At 36.5% G+C, this 19,334-nt stretch overlaps 1 protein-coding gene across 14 annotated transcripts in view; it reads right to left on the bottom strand.

The window, feature by feature from the left end:
• The window catches only part of Sox5 (SRY-box transcription factor 5), a 960,217-nt gene that overhangs the window by 858,715 nt on the left and 82,168 nt on the right, over positions 1-19,334 (bottom strand). The window lies entirely within an intron of this gene.

The raw sequence follows: 19,334 nt of genomic DNA, 5'->3' as shown, positions 1-19,334 counted from the left end.
TCTATAAAAGAGCAGAAATTAGAGCTCTGCATTTGTGGTTAAAACTACTGGTGGACAACCACATTCAGGAAACATGTGGTTAAAGTAATTAGATAACCATAAATGCCTGCGAGTTCAGAAAAGCAGAGTTAAGTGCTGGAATGTTTTTTTCTTTCAAAAAAGAGGCCACTATGATTTGAAATAACTAATAAAATAGTCTAACTGATTTCTTAAGAAGTTAAGCAAAAGTGCATGCTTAAGTGGTTATGCTCCACACATGAAAGCAATCTACTCAAAGCAGCATTAAGATGTGGGTTTATAAGTTAATCATGTATTAGGTACAATACCTAAACTAAGCACTGCACTATTCTATTTATTCTTTTTATACCATCTTTAAATTATACTTAGTAATACTTATACACGAGGGCCCATTCAGAAAAGCCTCTCAGGTTCTAGGCTCTATATTTCTTCTATAATATGCATATTCAGACACTCATGGTTAGTAATTGTTCTAAGAAGAATGAGGGTTTGAAATAACTCTCTGGCTGGTGTGATCCTGAGCACATTCATGCCAGTAAATCACTGCTACATCCAGCAGGTAGGAAATAGCCAATTTCTGGAAAATGGACATGATTGCCAATTAAAGGAAACCAACTGGTAACAAGCTTAGAAGGCAAAACATGAGCCAATCTTCTGTGACTTTTGCTTGCAGTACCAAGGACTGCTTTACCAGAGTAGCATCAGGTGTTGATACTCCATCAGTGTCTGCCTCTGATTCAGCAAGACATAATAGCTCTTCCATTTTGGAAGGCTGAGTGTTTCCATTTTCTTGTATGTTATAGATATCCAAGAGCAAAAGAGTTGCCACATTACATTTCTCCAAATGAAACCATAGGGTAGTCAAATTAATCTAATTATCTGTGACCCAGTTTGACAGTACTGCTAAAAGCAATGTTAACTCCTCTCCAGTTATGCCCTTTGTTTTCTCGTTCATTTTCATTTCATTAATTTGGCTGAGAATGCCCTTTCACACCCAAAATGTACCTGCTTTGGTATTCCATGCATAAACTTGAACTATTGAAAAACTGTGCTCTGTCTACCACCATATGGGAAAATCTAATGAGGAAAGAAATTGAAATTGTCATGAGTTTTCAATAAAGGTCTGAAATTTCTAAGAAGTGATCCAGCATCATTTTCCCATTTAGTAATTCCACTCAACCAAGTGATTTTTCAGGAGACACATCAAACAAATTCAACTACTGGTTCATCACAGATCAGAAGTCTCACCTTTTCCCATAAAATTGGGCACCATGTATTTTTTACTTTCTTCTTTTTTACCTCACTTTTATCCCTCACTCTTGTTACTACTGAATTTGGTCTCTGTCTCACAGGTTTAAAAAAAAATGTGGCTGGTTATAGTATTTTAATAAATAATTTGCATTCCATAGTAGAAGAGACACCTAAATGTTTATGGACATCATTCTCATACTGATTTTTCCAATTAACAATTGGTATTTCACTTCCATTTAAGCAGAAAAAGATTATTCATATATTTTATTTATTTAAGTACTAGGGATTGAACTCAAGGGGTGTTCTACCACTGAGCTACATCCCCAGTCCTTTTCATTTTTTGTTATGAGACAGGGTCTCACTAAGTTGCTGAGGCTAGCCTTGAACTTGCAATCCTCCTGCCGTGGCCTCTGGAGTTGCTGCCATGCTCATCTGCATTTTAAATATTCATAATGAGCAAAATTATATACTTGGAATGCACCCTTCAACATAATGGCATTATAACTAAATTTTTATTTGAATTATTTTTATGATAATAATAACTAATGTTTTTTCACCACATAGGTTAAAAGTCTGCAGCCTCTAATTTGACAAGAACTCTATTATCACTTTCTGCAAAATTAGACGGGAAAGAATATTAAGACATCTAAAATCTGACACAAATAAAAATCGCTCTCACTTTTTTCCTGGTTTCAAATAAAGATCATATGCTGTTTGAAATTCTATACCAGGCCAAATAAGGGGATACAGAGGCACACACATCATTTATCCCTCTGAATACAACCACAGCAAGAATCCATTGGTATCTAAATACACTGAAAATCTTTAGATACCGGATAAAGTTATCTTTATATTTTTCATGGTCTCATCCATTTAGCCCCCTTTGAATCAATTAACATAAAATACCTTCATGCAGGATCCCAAGCCCTAAAGGCCTATCCTAAATTTTGACAGATAATCAGCTAATAAAAAGATGCATCCAGAAAGATGCCCTTGGAGAGATGCATGAGAGAGATCCCTTAAAAATAGCACCAAAAGTTCGTCCTGCAAAGTTCAGCTAAGACTTCACATCATAGAATTTTACTAATGTCAGTTCAGAAAATGCATTCATGGGGCCCATTCTCAAAATAACACATCCCCAAGTACACCCAGAGATTCTGAAGTTCAGCATTTCCCCAAGACATCTCTGAAAATGACAACACCCAGAGACTGGTATTCGATTGAGCCTGTGACCCTGAAATGCTAGTAAACAAAACTAACCTCTGGCAATACTGATTGTGTTATGCCACCTGGATTCCCCTCCAGAATGAGACACTCATTTAGTTGCCAGGAGTGCTGACTGCTGATAAATGCAAGTGATTACTCCCTAGAACTTTCCCCAACATGAGCAGGATTCTTGCCTTACCTGGTGGTATGTCTCTCTTGGAAGGATGGCAGCATCTAAGGACTGTTCTAAGAAGGATGTGGGGAAGTAGAGGCAAAGAGGTCTAGAAGTCTTGCCTCTCGGAAAGACCAGGCAGCCCTAAAGCACCTGCCCCCACAGTATTGACTGATTGTGGTTACATCTCAGCCCAATTCTGCCCTCTACCTGGTCCTGGGGCCTTTATTCCCATCTCCCATGGGTGTTAATCCTCAGAGCACTCCCAACCTTTTCAGCACCTCAGAACACAGCTGAAAGGACTACAATACAAAGAAAGAAGGCAATGCAAAACAATTAGTAACTTTTGTCAAAGTAGAAAAATATTTCAGCCAAGAACAATTCAATAATCTCCACAGAATAAAATGCCTGGTTTGTCCCAAGAACAAACCCTCTGTCCACAGTTTTAGAGATGGGTGTTCTTATTTATTTATTTGGCAATTATTTCTTTCATGGGACTTTGCTTAAATATAACAAAATCACAATTGAGCTTAAATCTGGCTAATTAACAGTTAATTGTTCCTCTTTTCCCACATATATTTCTTGAAACTCTACTAAGGAAGGAGAATGGTGGGTGTGGATTTGAGGGAGTTAAGGAATCAGAGTGGTGGAGGTGATATGTTAGTCAGTTTTCCATTACTGTGACAAATTACCAGACAAACAACTGATAAGGAGATATTTATTCTGGCTCATGATTTCAGTCTATGGTCAGGTGGTTCTGTTGCTCTTGTGACTGTAGTGAGGCAGGACACCATGGCAAGGAGCAAACAGTGGAGCAAAGATGCTCACCTCATCACAGACAGGAAACAAAGAGAAGGGGGTCAGGGTTCTTATATTGTCTTAAAGACACACCCACAATGACCTCACTTCCTCTAACTAGGCCCCACCTCTTAAAGGTTCCATCACCTCCCAACAGTACCACAGACTGAGGACCAAGGCTTCAACACATGGACTTTGGGGGACATTCAAGATCCAAACCACAACAGGTAGAAACTAACTTTTTTCTAAATATCTTTTGGTACTGGGCCAGGAACTTTAAACATTAGCTTATTTATTCTTCACTAGAACTCAACGAAGACAATATTCCTATTTTCATTTAACAAATGAAGGAACTCTGTTTCAGTTAGGTCATGTGGGCTCTGACAACAAAGCCTCTATGACTCACTGGGACTACAAATAAACACTCTTTCCTCATTTGGTTCATCACGTTTGCACATGGGAGAGCTTCATTATCATTTACCTTCCTGATTCTCACTAATTAAATACAGCTTCGCTACATAATATACCTGTTAACTTGCCTCACTATAAATAAAAATCAACAATGCCACGCTTTTTCAGAATGCGATTAACATTTATGATTTCAAAGTGCCAAAATAAATCATTTATTTAGAAGGATTAGTAAACCTAAGACACACTTTTACAGTGGTTTAGCCAGTATAAAAAATTTACAATGACATCCCTTAACTGGGCACTTAAGAAATCATTTGGCAGTTTACTTTTTGCCAAATGCCATACATTGTTTTAATGTCAGATAGGAAGCAAAAGTTATTTATAGATTGAAATATAACACTATTAAAGCTCGATCTTATATACAGCAACACATTCCAAATAGAGTTCTCAACACTCCATTTTAAAGCGCAAATCACTGTATTCAATACCAGCATAAGAATGTCCTCGTCTTAATAGAGTACCAGAGGTGTGACAAAGACTCCAAAAGGGGAGACGGTTAAAAGAAAAATCTCATAATGTCAATGGTGTGTTTTTTACCTTAACCTGAAAATTAATTTTTGTGACTAAACTTTCATAACTTGTTTTTAGATGTCTGTGGTTTGTTGGAAGCCAGTCAGCAGGAGGCAGAGTGACTTGTGAGCTTACAACAATGGGTGTTGCTTTTACAAATGCTACACTTTGACATTTTAGTTAATCTAAGTAATTTTTTTTAAAAGATTAGCATTTCTTATTTGGGTATATAGACATAACATTTCTAGCCTTGTGGGACTATGTTTTCATAGTCAGATAAGCCTTTGGATAATTCTCTTTCAGGCCAATTCTGGTAATTTATAGTTTTATGAGCACCAATTGTCACACTTGAGTTATAACAAGACAGCTTCTAGACTCCATAAATTCAAGGATTTAAAAATATATGACAACTTTCTAAATAAATAAATTTAAGAAAAAAATGTAAAAAAAAAATTAACATAAGCTGACTATTGCCCTAAAAGTGATAGAGTTGTCTCCCATCCTTGCAAAGAACAAAAGTATCTTATTTATTTTTAATAAACAGCATGATATCTTAAGGGCTATTAGCAGTTCTTATTTTAGGTTAGGTTTAAAAATCAGTGGATATTAAAGACATAAGAAGAAGAGGTAATATAATAGGTAAGATATTGAAAGTATTATGTAAATTCATAATACTACACTGTATTTTTATTTTTGATTAAATTAATTCTTTCCTAGTGTTTTCAACTAGAATACAGGACACCCAAGTCAATTTGAGTTTACTTGGGTGTAAATTCCAATGTTCATAAAAACCTTTTCTAGTGTAAGTATGTCCCAAGCACTATTTGCATTGTGCATATCACCTGAATATATTAATAAAATGGTGAGTCTGATTCTGCAGGACTCGATGATACCTCAGAGTTTGGGTCTTATTTGCTATTCTGGCACCCTGTCCCACATTATTTTTAAAAGCAGAAAGTGCTAAAGATAATATCATTAAATGTTCAATTTGTGAACTAATATTTGCTATTAATGAGTGGAATGATGAATTGGTTTTTATTTCCATATTTGGTTCACTATATTCTCTAAAAATTCCAGGAAGATAGCAAAATTAAAACACTGAGTGGAGTTTTATTGATATAATTATCATCTTTGGCTATTTTTCCCCTCCATCTTTATGGATTCATTCTCTAATCCATCATATGCATTCTGAGATCCTCAAGAGAGCTGACAAAATGCTGATACCAGTCACATTTCTCTCAATTAAATACAAAACTTTAGGGTAGGCTGGGACCCAGACATAGGTGGTTTTAATCTTTCCAAATGTGTTAAATCAGCTTTCTGATACTGGGGGCGGAGGAGGGGACACCTGAGATAAGTCAACTTAAAAAGTGGAAAATTTTATCTGGGCTCACAGTTTCAGAGGTTCCGATCCATGGTTAGTTGGCTCCTTTGCTTTGGGTCTGTGGGTGAGGTAGAACATCATGTCAGGGAGTATGATAGAACAAAAGTTGTTCCCCTCAAGGCAGCTAGGAAAGCAAAGGAGAGAAAAAGGAGGGCAGAGTCCCAATATCCCCTTCAAGGCCATCCTCCAGGGACCTAACTTCCTTCCCATTGGCACCTACTCCTAAAGTTCTACCACCTCTCACTAGCACCACAGGCTGGGGACCAAGCCTTCAACACATGAACATCGGGGGGCATTCAAGATCCCAACTATAGCATCAAGAGATTCCAATGTTCAGCCAAGATCGAGAACTTTCCCTAGGTCCTTACTGACAAAGTGGAGCCCAGGAACCAGCAACAACAGCCTCAGTTGGCAACTTGTTAGAAACACAGAATCTCAGGCCCTATCCTAGGCCTTATCAATCTAAACATGCATTTTAGCAACATATCTAAGTGATTCACATGCACATTCTATATCATTTAGAAATAACAACTAAATGGAGCCATGCTGTGACTTTCATTGCATTATTTACTGGAATTCTAGAGCATTCTAACTCAGCAAAACTTGTCAAATTAAGTACAATAATATTCTCCCAATGTACATTACTTTAGACTTCTAACCCAAATAATACGAACTATCTAAAGCAGTCCTGGATGGAATGCTGATATCAATCCCCAAAAGACAACACATTTGATCCTGGCCAAAACCTCCAAAACCAAGAAACCAACACTCATGTAGCAAATACTGCTTTCTTTTTCCCCCTAATCCCAACCCTTTGCTTCTCTACTTGGTAAGTGCTATGCTACTAAAAAGTTAGTGTATTTATTTTCTCAAATCTTAGTGTTGAATTAATTTATAAATTGCATTATTATTATTGTTATTATTAACATAAAAGGAAATATGGATGAATTCTGGTCCCTCAAGACTTTAAGAGTCAGAGAAGGTAATAAAGAAATGTAGTGGACAGAGCAGTAGAGGTTACCAAAGAAAAACTTTGTTTACAGCATCATATAACTTTCATCCTCCCTGGATTAATACCTGAAGATGGCTCTTCCAAACCACATTTGCAAGAACTAGTGCTTCATAGTTGTATATCAACATCATCTTGCAATTTCTAATACATGTGAACCATAAAAGAACTATTTCAAGAAAGTAGCTAACTGCTGAGTTATCTAAGAGAAAAAATAATTTTAGAGGAAAACATTAAGGCATACTAATTTTTAGTTTTCATACATTATATATCATACCTTACAAGAAGAGCATAGAACTAAAGTAGAGAAAATTTGAGGATATATAGAGTGAATCTTGTGAATAAAGATTTCTGAGCATAATTTCAGTTTTATTATATTTCATAAAGTGAGCAAGAGAAAATTGCATCTGCATCAATGTAGTGAAGGAGTTTCTCATCTCAAAAGCCTATCTGTATTGATATCAGAAAAGGGTAGGGGTGCAAAATGACAGCAGCTGGCCTGCCCTTTCACCTCTCTAACAGTGTTGGTGGCAGCAATGAAGCTTAATCAATGCAATGGAAGTGACATTTTGCAGTCAAATCAAATTAAATGGAAATGAAAGGAAAATCTGAGGTCCAACCTAAAGGCTGTTCCTCTTACCACTGAGGTCATCTCTATGGTAACTAAATGCTACAAAAGTGTAGAGTAAATCCTTAACAAATCTGCAGAAAGCATGTCCAATTGAATATGATAGTGTCTGTCACTGTACTTTGTAGCTTTCTAAAAGCTTACACCAGAAGTAACAAAAAGGACTTCTGCTAGCGAGTAAGCAGAACAGCATGGTTCATCTGCCCACTACTCAACGACAGAGATGCTCAACTTCTGAAAGAATGAACGCTAAATAAGTGGGCAACTCAAGGACAGATTCAGCTAAGTGGATTAGGTTCAAACTGCAATGTTTTCCAGAATTGTTTTTACTTGGACTTATTCAGTTCAGAAATCTCCCCATTCCCTGTAAAAGCCTTTTCACATCATAAGGAATCATTTGTAGGGAGTTATAACTGACCATTCAGGTTTCTTTTCTCAAACACTCCATCGGAGATGCATTTCCCCCTTTTGTAAGGGTGTGTTAAGAACAGAAGGATTGTAGGGTTCTGAGAATGCAGCACTGAAAACTGTAATGGCAAGATAGCAGCAGTGGTAATAGCTCTTTTCTGGTAGTTTCCCCCACACAGACTCTTCCAGAAGCCCCTAACTCATGTTTTTAGACATTCTATTGTTACACATAGGTAATCCAAACTTGGGTAACTGTGACTCTTGTAAACACTATTTTGTTGGAGAATGTAAACTGATAGGACCAAACACACTTCCCTTGTAATTAAATAACCATTAGGGACTTGCTCTCCAATAAGAGCATAAATTCCCAGGATTTTATATATGTGTGTCCTGAGGTTTGGGTGTCCTCTACTAAGTGATGGGACATTTACAGAAGAAAGAATAAAGATAAACATCTGCCAGGCTCACCTAGTAATAGATCCTGCATTTGCCATTTGAGCTGAACAAGAAGAAATGCTATTTCTTAGGACAATTCTTTACATCGTTTGACATGCTCTGAACCAATCATTTAGATCATATTTCTATGAGTAACATATTAGATTTGAATTTTGCTAGTGATGTTGTCAATATGAAAACATTTCAACAAATATCAATATGAAATATGAAAGATACCAATTGTTATCAACTATTGTATTTTATGTGAGAGAAATGGAAGGGTGACAATTTGATATGTCTTTTCTCAAATGCATAAAATCATAGGTCATATACTCCACTCTGCTTTAAATTCCAGTGCACACCAGTGAATTCATGTCTAGAGAGAACTCATCCTTCTAAATGGTGAAAACATTAATAACCTTGTTCCCCAAAGTTAACAAGCATCCTTTACCAAAAATATATCACAAATTATCACTATTTTTTTCAGTACTCCTAATTACTTTGATTTGGGTGTCATGTTTAGTAATTTTTCAAAATAACTCTGGCAGTGATGATGGCTGTTCAAAATAACAACCTGATATTATTTGAGACATCTTACTCCTTATAGCACCCATATTTTAAGGTTTATAATAACCACAAAAGCATTCTGCTTCATATTACCATCCCATAAAATTATACTCCAGTTTAATATAATGGAATATGCTCTGGTCCTGCCAACTGTAATCCCAACCATGTTATTTATTAATAGCATTTTGGGCTAGTTATTTACCTCTCTCTTGTCAATATCCTCCACTGCAAAATGAAGCTAATTCTACTGGTCCTTCTTACCTCACAGAATTACTTGTGAAAGCAAGGATATAACATATATGGAAGAGCTCTGGACAGGTTCCAGCAATGTGCACCATAATGTCATCAGGATATTATATTGAAAAGACATTGTTATTTCAGAGAGAACATTTTTGTCATGTTAAGAATATAGCTAAATATACTAAATACTTTGGTAATATAGTAAACATTGGATTAACTGGAAGGCTTCAGTTTTCCTAACTCTTTACCTATAGTTCCTAGTGAAAATTAATTCTCAATAAACAATTTTTGTATAAAATTTGTTAGAAAATAGAATGGCATAAATGAACATCTTGAAATTTGCTTTCCCAAAATAATTACTTCATATCAGGTTATCTCCTTAAGATTTGCACCCATTCCTAGAGAGTTGGATGTTAGGAGAGAGAAAAAAAATGATTTTATGTAGGTCTTTAAACTTAGGAAATTTAAACTTAGGAAAAGCCTAAGTTTAATAGTAAATTCAGTAAGTTTTTATTGTATTCTATCTTTTTGACAATTTAAGTGAGACAGACCCCCTACTCCCAAGGACCCCCTACCCCCAAGACTGCCTTGTCCTTTCACTACTGCATTATACACATCCAAAGCCATTTGTTTTCCTTTTAGAAATTCTACCTCACCTTTATCCAAGGAAGCATTTGGGGAAAAGTGGAGGTGTTTCATTGGCATGAGATTCTATGTTTCAGTATTTCAATTGCTACTCTCTATGTGCAGCTGAATTTGAAAACAAAGACAGGAAGGACTGCCAGGGATGATCACAAATCACACACTATCAAGGAAACAGAATGACAAGATTTAAAAGTTACTGTGTCATATTTACTTTGGAAATTGCCATTATAACTGAAATACAGTTTGACAGCACAGTTTTAAACTTCTAAATGCTTAGAGATTTTATCTAACTAATAAACTTGTGGCTTCATAAACCCACAAAGCTCCCGCGATACTATCTTATTTGAAAAGGGTGTGAGCTTGCCAGGTGTAAGGAAGCAGATGCGATCTACGGATTGGTGAACCGCAAAGTGCCTATCTATTTTCAGAGATTATAGGGATGGCACTGGTGCCATTGGTTAAGATAGCAAATTGATTTCTTCAATAAACTAGTGCTCTCATTCACTCACCACAATTTTCTAAAATTGCCCTTTTGATCTGAAGCTTCCAATCCTGGTCAGACGTAATTTTTTATTTTGGAACACTGAAATCTATACTCTCAGCTATTTTTTCCTTACATGACAAGAAACACAAACCTTTCTGTCCTCATTCACTCCTCTGAAAGGAATTCTTCTCTTTAAATGTGCTTCTGTGTTTGCTGACTTTTTTAAAGAAATAAAATCTTAGTAACTATTCTGAATTTTCCTAAGTTTAAAAGTATGTTAGCAAATAGGGGTTACCTACTTAGTAGTCATGCATTCATTAAGGGGTGATTCAGATATATTTAGGTTTTGGGCCTCCCTGTGGTGGGATTTGAAATTTGGACCCTGGGAAATGATGAGGAAAAAGTCAGTGACTATAAAAAATATACCTAAGTATGTCTGTTTATGTGTATTTATATGATGTGTTAATATAAGTACACAGGCACTAATACTCAGGGTTTTAAAAATGTGCCTACTATTTTATCTTTTACTAGTAATACTGCTTCTAGCTAGCATTACTGTTTTTGATAACTTCCTAGTACAGGCACTCTTTAAGCACTTTAAATGTATTAATAAAAACCCATGCAACAGAAACTATTATTAGCCCCAAGATGAAGAAACTGAGGCACAAAGAATTTAAATCACTCGTCAAAGTCCCACAGCTAGTAAAGGGCTTAGTAATGTAGGTTCTTTCAAAGAGAACCCTGCAATAAGGAGTGTATAGAAAATATGGTTTCTGACTTTGCATGGACAAGCAGTTAGATAAGAGCGTTCTGCTATAAACACAGGAGCTGCACAACAGTAAAAGTGGCAGATAGTGTGGTGATATTGATAGAGATGTGTTGATGGTGCTGCTGATGATAAATATGATAATATCTGCTATTAAATGAGTACCACATGCCAGTAATTGTGATGTGGGCTTTATAGCTCATTCAGGACCCAACAACTCTGGGAGGTAAAGGGAAAAATTGAAGTTCAGTTAATATGAACAGCTGACCCAAAGTCACCCAATTAATAAATGACAAAGCAAGAATTAAACACCAACTCTCTAACTTTAGTGCCTTTGCTCCTAATGGTTATGGTGTGTTGCCTTTGAATTAATAAAAATACCTAATACTGAATATTTATATGTGCCATTATATTGTTCCAAGTGTCTTTACACATTATTTCATTTTCTTATTCACAACTATGAAATAAACTGTACTATATTGAAAATTTAGTTTCACTTATTCCTTCCATCAACCACTTCACTGAGCACAGGCAATGCAGGTTCTGTTTGGGACACTAAAAACAGAATAGTGAGAAAAGACAGACTAGGTTCTTGCCCCCATGGTGCTAACAATCAAGTGTGTCATGAAGGCCAGCAGGGAGAGTCAGCCTACCCAGTCACAAAACAGCTGACTGGCACATAGGAGATCTAAATTCAGGCAAAATTCAAATTGTATTTCTTTTTTACATATCTATATCATTGTCACAAGAATGGAGGAAAGCCTAGGCAAAGAATTCAACAACAAAATGAGATTTAACAGTCAGGGGCCAAATAAATTTAAGATACAGATCAATTTGGCAAATAGGACCAAAAATTCTGGTAAAAACAGGTAAGTGTGAACCACAGATCATTCCTAGTCTGCCATACCAGCTCCACAAAAGATCCAAAGAGTTTTCACAAGTTCCTCCAATACAAAGAACTACTGAAGACCAGAGGGATGTGCAACAACACTTTGTCACAGATAGGAAACATCCTCTTAGGTTACTTCCTTCCTCTACTAATGCTACTAAGACATCATAACACATTTAATACTTGTCTCTAACAGTACTATTCTCACTGTACCACACACCAGGCAAATGTTTCTGTGTACATAAGTGTATTTAAGCCTTGCATCATCTTTTTTTTCCATACCTTTTCCATACCTTGGAAGGGAGAAAGAAAGGAAAGAAGTAAGAAAAAGAGGGAGGGAGAGAACTCATAGTAATTAAGAGATCGAATTGCAGTAGCACAAATCTCTACATGAGCATTTGGAATACTTCCCTCATGAAATTCTCATTATTTAACACATTAGCTTGATCCTCTAAGGATCCTGACATAGGCACAAGTTTGTAAAACACACTGGTGAGTTTCTTCCTGGGATCCAGATGCCATGGCACAGCCCACTGGTTGGCAGAGAGCAGAAGTAGCATCTGTGGTCCAATGTGGCCATAGGTTTCTAAAACCCAGTATTACACCCTAAAGACCTTCCTGCTGCACCGAACAGCAGGCAGCTAGCCCACCCCACTTTCTGAAGACAAGCTCCACCATAGCTAGACATCAGAGTTACTCAGATCTACTCCTGTCCCCAAAAATGTGATGTGTAACTTATTTGAATATTTAATGATGGAGACCAAGGAACTATGCATTTTAAAGCTGCCCATGTACTCAGACACACAATCAGAAGGAGACTCTGCTCCAGAATATCTGACAGTTTTTTCCCACAATCCAAAAGAAAGCACTCCAAAGACAAAAGTATTAGCACCATCAGATATATATATTCACTTTTTTTTCTTTTTCTTTTCTTTTTTTTTTTTTTTTTTTTTTTGGCCCTTCATTCAATAAGCTTTGATTGAGCACCTACTCTGTGTCAGTCCCTGTGAGAGCCAGGAAAGATTCAGCAATGAACACATGAGCCCAACACTTGAGCAGAGCACACTTTGGCAGAAGCCAGTGAACACAACTCAGTGTTTGTGTTATGCTAAAGCTGTGCACAGAACACAATGAGAATACAGAGGCAGGGACTGAACACTCCTGCAGGATCAGGGAGAACTTCCTGGAATATGTGTGGCTTCTGCTGAATCTTTAAGAATGGGTCTCACTTAGCCTGACCAAGAAAGGAGGAAGGAAACTGTGGTCAGACAAAACAACAGGTGCAAAATGCAAGGAGGCCAAGAAAAAAAAATCATATGTATGAGAACCACAAACAATGAACTGTTTCTGGAGCAGAAGTTTGTTGGGGTAAGGGGAATGGGCCTGGGATCAGATCACCAGGGTCTTTTCCATCACAGTTGGCAAGTTTGGATTTTGTCCTGGATATAATGGAGAATGCTGGGACAATTTTAATGGAGAGTGTTATAGGCTCAGATATACATTTAGAGACATCTCATCAAGAGTAAGTAGCAGGTTTTCAAAGAGGTGACACTGCAGGAAAAGGGCACTGGAGTGGTAGATCCTGACACTGGGAAATGAGGAAGGAGATTTTCTAGACACTAAAAAGCTTGAGTTGTCAGGACTTGGACTGATTAGAAGGAGTAGAGAAAAGCAACAAGACATCCTGGGCCTTCCAAGGTTCTGGAAAGGAGTAAGATAACATGGCACTTTGAAGGGTTACTTAGAGTCAAAGCCTTCTCTGCCCTTGTCTTGCTGTGTGAACTTGGGCAAATTATTTAATCTGTGTGTCTGCCACAGCATCTGTAAAACAGGGACACAACAGTGGTATTCCTTCCTCCTAAGGTCATTATGAGGATAAAATTAGCTCAGAAACAATAGGTAAAGTGCAAAGAACAGTACTTAGAGAATAGTGCCAGCTTACAGCACCAACATTAGAAACACTTAAGATGGACCCTAGGCCTCAGAGAATCCAGAACTTTCCCACATGCTCTCAAGAGGATTTAATCAAAAAGCCCCCACAAGGCAGTTCTTGAGGTGTTCACTTCTGGTTCTCTTCTTTAAGTTTTGTATTAGTTCTTACATGTGTCGTGTCTCATCTTTCAATGCTTATTTCATAAATTGTATACTTGACAACTTTAAATGTCTTATTTGAAAATATCCATATTTCTTGCCTCATATTTATATTTTCTTGACCTTCAGGGATTCTTTGATGTTTTCAAAAGAGACAAATTGTTTCTGATTTGAACACCATCATGTCTATTTCCACCTTGAATTTTGTTCTTGAAACTTCCCTTCCATTATTTTCATCTTTGGTTACTGAGTCACATTCCAGGGTCCTCTACCTGGCTTATATATTTGGGTTTCTCCCCCTTCTGCACTCTTATCATCTAGATTTACAACTTTGTGATTCTTTTTATTTAACTTTAGCCTTTGGAGCTTCAAGTCTGTACAAAAAAAACAAAAAACAAAATGAACCACTCTCTGCAATGCCCCAGGTTAGCTCTTTATGAGAATGATAAACAACAAAACAAAACAGAAATCCCCAAACCCACACAACTTATGAATAGATATCTATTCTCTGAGGAATGAAGAAATCTGGTTTTACTTTGTAAGGTTCACTTGGTGAGTGCCCAATAAACTACAATAAGCCTTAGATTACTATACTGTGTATCCACAGGGAGGATGAAGGCTTCATACCAAAACTCTTTCCTCCATCAGGCTAACTGATTACAATTGGAGTCTCCTCAAATGAGCTTGTTTGATAATTTGTCTCATTACTACTGAAAAGGAAATGGAAATCAAGGACTTGGGGGCAGGAAGCAATAAGCAAATATGATCAAAGATTATACTGTATGAGATGCTGATTTAGTGCAAAATAATAAAAACAAAGTGGTGTCATATCAAATAAAGTATATATAATTAATAAACTTTTAAGCTATTCATTAAGCTAGTATACTCTAATATTACAAGCCATATAAAGTAACTGTATGTGAATAATCTTAAAGCATCAAATACAGATGTCTTTAGATGCAAACCAAAGTACAGATGATGCAGAAAACCAACACTGAGTGCCATTTATTACTTTCCTACTAATTCTAGGTTTAGAATGTACTTTGAATTTGATTGCCAAATTACCCACATCTATATTATATCATCTCTAAGCATCATTACAACATCAGCCTCAATCTTGTGGGAAGGACTGTAAACAAGGCCAGTTGGCTAAAGATAGATCATTACTGACACATACAATAAGGGAGGTAACTAGGAATAATGAGTATAATCAAGAGAAGTAAATTTAGGCTAAATACCAAGAAAAAATGTTTAACAGTGAGGACGGATTAAGGCAGCAACCTTCCAAGATAAGTGATAAAGATCACTGAAACACTTAAATCCATTAAGAACAGCTTTTCATTCATAAGAGTGTTTAATAAAGGATTCCAATCGGTGAGAGAACTAGAAGGGGTGAGGGTGGGGACTGAAACTCTCTTTTTACTTGGAAAAGTTAAACATACGGAAACAGGGTGGCCAATTTCTTCACAGAATAGGGAAATGTACTTTTTAAAATCAATCTCTATAACAAATCTTAAGGAACAGTGTCATGGAAAGCACTTGGAAGCAAAATGCTCTGGGTTCAGATCTCACCGTGGACAACTACCAGGTGAGTGAATGCAGCAAGGTACTCAATGTCTCCAAGCCTCAGTTTCCTCCACTGAAAGTGAGCATGCGCAAGTCTAGCTGGCAGAGTTACTGTGGAATTTAAACACATGAATACTAGAATCCATTAATTATTAACCACAGAAGACTGCCTGGAGTACTGTAAATATTTAACAAATGGTAGCTATCGTTATTATTAGATTTTTTTTGACTCTGAATAACTTGAAACAGGTATTTTGATCTATTACTATTCACAAACAAGAAGATTTTTTTTCTTCAGTGTAGTCAATCAGAAACCAAGTTGCAGGGCTAGAATTGTGGCTCAGCAGTAGAGTGTTTGCCTAGCATGTGCGAGGCCCTGGGTTTGATCCTCAGCACCACATAAAAATAAATAAAATAAAGGTATTGTGTCCAGCTACAACTAAAAAATAAATATTAAAAAAAGAAAAACCAAGTTGCACTGTGGTTTTACAGATGATCATATTTCTTAAATCCAAAGTGTTTCTAGGCATCTTGCAAGTGGGGTTAAGATAGTTGTCTTATTTTAGTGTTAAAGACACACACCCAGGTCATTGGCCCTCTGACATTCTCGTCACCCTCTTATTTTTTAATGTGAAAAGTAAATTACAAATTTCAAACTTCACTTAACCAGAATGCTAAAGTATCAGGATGTTCTGGTCAATTATATATAATTCTGGTTTGATTTTTCCCAACTACCTAATTAGAAATTTATCTTTGTCTAAATGCTCCATATAAAAATTACATTAATATATCTTATCAGGGCTTTCTACCTTAGAAGTAATAAACATAATCTAATCTTTCAATAAAGATTATAATGCCCCCATCACCTTTACTCTGAATATTAATTATCACTATAAAACACTAAAGATGTATGAGATTGAATCATCTCCTACTGACCCCCGCTCGTGTAGTTGTTTTCTATTAAATAAATACCTAGAATCTGCTTGTTAATTGTAAATGTTAAATGGGAATGGGGGAGGGGGACAGGGACTAATAATTTAAGATGTTTCTAAAGGTCTGATAAATTGATAATTTAATAAAAAATGTTAGGATGTGTCACTAATGGAATAAGTAAATATACTTTGTGCTCCAACTTAGAAAACCACAAATGAACCAATTAAATGAAAATGGTGTAGATTTCACACATCAGTTATATTATCAAAAAGTTCTTCAATAAGTTTATGCACTTTTAATAAGCAACAGCACTAGTCAGAAGAAGAAAAAAATAAGAACTCTGATGCATTCAGAGCCTATAGATCTAAACCAGACAAAACAAAGCCTCATAAATGTGTTTGTTCATTAATGCTTAAAAAGCCAGACTTTGAGTTGTTATCATGTCAACTGGCACCAAACCATACTCAATTTAGAGCAACTACAAAGTGGAGCCCATAGTCTACAATGGCAGGGTTTTTGATCACACTAATTAACAGCCATTTTGTTTAAAATAAACAGATACGAGTCTAATTGCCTTTTTTACATAAGAAAGAGAAGATCTTAAAAGTAAAAACATGCAAAAGGAAAGATCAGACAAATGCCACTCAGACAGATAAGCAAAGTGTGGGTGAAAGGAACCCAGAGGAAGTCTGGGCTGCTCTTCAGATTGACAGTCCAGTACAGCAAAGGGAATTAGTTGCTCAGAAAGGTTAAAGGGAATCCAGAGGTGCATGACCTGTAACTACCCATCCTTTCATGACTTCCACTCCCAAAGCAATTTTACCTTAGTTTGTAATGTGATAGGCAGTAGCAGGCCTGACCACCCTAATTAGGAGAGAACCTCTGATTATAGACAAATCATTCCTTCTACCCTGGTGTATACTGCCAGAAGAGGAAGCGGTGCAACTGAAAGTTCAAAGATAAACTGTGCTAGTTCACTAAGTTCCAGATGTTGTACTTGAATTTTGTGTTCAAACAAATGAGCCCCTAGATCAGTGGCCTGTTTTCTAAAGCCCCCAAATGGTTGTTAACATAAGTTGATTGTACTTGGTTCCATGGAATCTATTTTGATTTAAACACCAACAGCTGAGTTTGTGTGCATGCTGAATTTTCATCTCCCTAGTCTGTCAAAGCAATTCCTGGAGATACTCAGAGAAGTCTTCTGTTGCCAAAGCTATCATACCAGAATTATCAGATCCATAGCCTTGTTTAAATTAACAAGTAATGTGCTAGTTAATAAGCTATACAAGTGCAATGTTATATATGATGTAACACAGCCATGTACGTAATTTAAAAATAGTACCTACTGTGTGACCTATGGTGAGCTATTTAATGTATAGCCAATATAATAGGCATGTCACTCACTCTAGAACACATAACACCAACAATAAGGAAATAATAATTCAAAAATCATTACCTTATTACCCGATTTTAACCTCTGCAAAGAATTTTCTTCCTTTGGTTACTCACAGAATATTGACAATTCAAAAACATTCATCTTTCTATTAATCTTTATATATCTCCTGTTACTAAAATAGTACATTAGGCAGAGAGGGGGCTTTCCAAAGTGTCTGGGAGATCAATTTTAAAACCAAGCAAAAATGATCAGCATGCATTATTATCCACATTCATAATAAGGCTGAAGCTGAAACCAATTTTGGACTGATAAATGTTTAATAATTGACTCTCCAGGAGAAAAAAGGTGGGGGGAAGGTCCTGATTTGTAACATTTGTAAATTTCACAGTGAAATACCCAGGATAGCTGATGTCCAGCTACCACACCACCATGAAGTCACTGAACACAGAGCTAAGAGGAGATGCACAGAAGTGTTTCATAGCCCACAGAAGCCTGCTCTGTCACACCCTTTTTGAAACTCAAAACCCTTTAAAAATACAGGACAAATTCCCAAATGACAGGATTTAAGTTGGCTATGGTGTTTTCAACTATCTACATCTGCGAAGCTTTACTATTTAAATATGTAAATCTACTGCCTACCCATCTCATAACATCTTGGGAGAGTTTTCAGGTTTTCTTCTCCAGAATAAACAACCAAAATATATAGAACAATTGCTCTTGAATGAATGTGAATGACAGGCATCTTTAAGATCCTGAGAGCAGCCTGTTTTGGTGGCTCACACTTGTTGTAATCCAGCTACTCAAGAGGATGAGGTAGGATGATTTCAATTTCAAGGCCAGTCTGGGCAACTGAATAAGACCCTGTCTCAAAAAAAAAAAAAAAAAAAAAAAAAAAAAGAAAGAAAGAAAGAAAGAAAAGAAAAGAAAAAGAAAGAAAGAGAGAAAGCAAACTAAACTGGGTATGGTGGCACATTCCTGTAATATCAGCAATGTAGGATTCCAAATTGGAGGCCAATCTTGGCAATTTAACCAGACCCTGGGCAACTCAGCAAGACCCTGTTTCAAAATTAAAAATCAAAAGGGTTGGGGATGTAGCCCAGTAGTAAAGCACCCTGGATTCAATCCCCTATTCCAAACAACAACAACAAAAATAATAACAAAAGGACAGAGGATGTAGCTCAGTGGTATAGAGGACTTGCCTAGCATATGCAAAGCCCTGGGTTTGCTCTCTGGTACTTAGGGGAAAAAAAGAATGCAAGTGCAAGTGTAAATTTGAGCCTCCCCCAAATGAGTTGAGTTGGTACTCAGTCAGAAACGATTCTCAAAGGCCTAACCTCTCTGGTCCTTATCAAATACCTTCATGTATCTTCTATAAGCTGAGAATTAGAGAAAGATCCATAATCTATCGCTGGTGAATCTGAGGTTAATTTATCAAGCGTATCTGAAAGTTTGCCATTTGTAGATATA

This window comes from Marmota flaviventris, chromosome 3, assembly GCF_047511675.1.
Source record: "Marmota flaviventris isolate mMarFla1 chromosome 3, mMarFla1.hap1, whole genome shotgun sequence".
Taxonomy (NCBI): Eukaryota; Metazoa; Chordata; class Mammalia; order Rodentia; family Sciuridae; genus Marmota; species Marmota flaviventris.
The sequence above is the reverse complement of the archived record's forward strand: the minus strand, read 5'-3'. Positions and strand labels throughout refer to the sequence as shown.